Raw genomic sequence first — 1154 nt, 5'->3', positions numbered from 1 at the left:
CTCATCTAGTATTCCAGATAATTTCTGTCTACAATTGGCAACACTCCCACTTGCTCCTTTAACGATTTGTTTACTATTATAAACTTCAGCTATGTTGTCCTCACTGGCTATTCAGAAAGTAGAGAACGTTTCCGGCTGACGCCGCTAGGCGCGCGCCGATCGCGTATATTTTGGTATGTACGTCCTCGGCAAGAAAGTCGATGGCGACAGTGTATTAGGATAGGCACGGTTTGCTTCTTATTGACTTTGTCTAACGTGGAGCAACCATAAATTCTGCCCAGTACTGTCAAACTTTGCACAGCCCTAGAAGAGCAGTTCAAAACAAACGCCGAGGAAAGCTGACGTCCAAATTTTGTTTTTGCACGACAACGCCTGACCTTACACGGCCAACGGCACTAAAGAACTCCTTAATTCATTCAAATGGGAAATTTTCCCTCATACGCCCTACAGCCCCGACCTTGTACCAAGCGACTTCCACTTGTTTCCCAAGATGAAGAACAGGCTTGCAACGCGGTGCTTTGATGACGACGTGGAAATCCAGGCGGGCGTGACTCACTGGCTGAAGTCCCAGGAGGCAGAATGTTACGACGAAGGTATTTTAAATCTTGTCCACCGCTGTGATAAGTGCTTCAATGTGTTTGGTGACTATGTGGAACAGTAGTATGTCAGTCGCTGTTTCAGATGTATATAATAAAATGTATTCCTGGTACTTGGTTTTTTATAATGTCAAAACGTTCCCTACTTTCTGATTAGCCCTCGTATTTTGTTATCCCCTACTGCACGCAGTCTGTACATTGGCGTTTTCAGTCTTCTCTTGTCCATGAGGTCCAGGCTCACAACTGATGTGTGTGCCCCAGTGTCTACTAAACACTAAAACTTCATATTTAAGAGGGCTGTGAGCCAACAACCTTTCTCTACATACGTTTTTACAGTACTGTAATTTTCTACGAATTCTTCGTGATGGAAGTTTCCCTTAGGCGTTTATCTCTTTCTTTCTGGCATTGTACTTGCTCGTTTTCATTGATTCGGAATCCCTAGCTTCACGCCCGTATTTTTGACAACACTGTGCCTTTAAAACCCACTACTGACCAAAACCGTGCCATTCTTTATGACAACTGAATGTTTTCCATTCATTCGAAATGAATTCGCAGTTC

Source organism: Schistocerca nitens, chromosome 4 (assembly GCF_023898315.1).
Source record: "Schistocerca nitens isolate TAMUIC-IGC-003100 chromosome 4, iqSchNite1.1, whole genome shotgun sequence".
Classification (NCBI taxonomy): Eukaryota; Metazoa; Arthropoda; class Insecta; order Orthoptera; family Acrididae; genus Schistocerca; species Schistocerca nitens.
The sequence above is the reverse complement of the archived record's forward strand: the minus strand, read 5'-3'. Positions refer to the sequence as shown.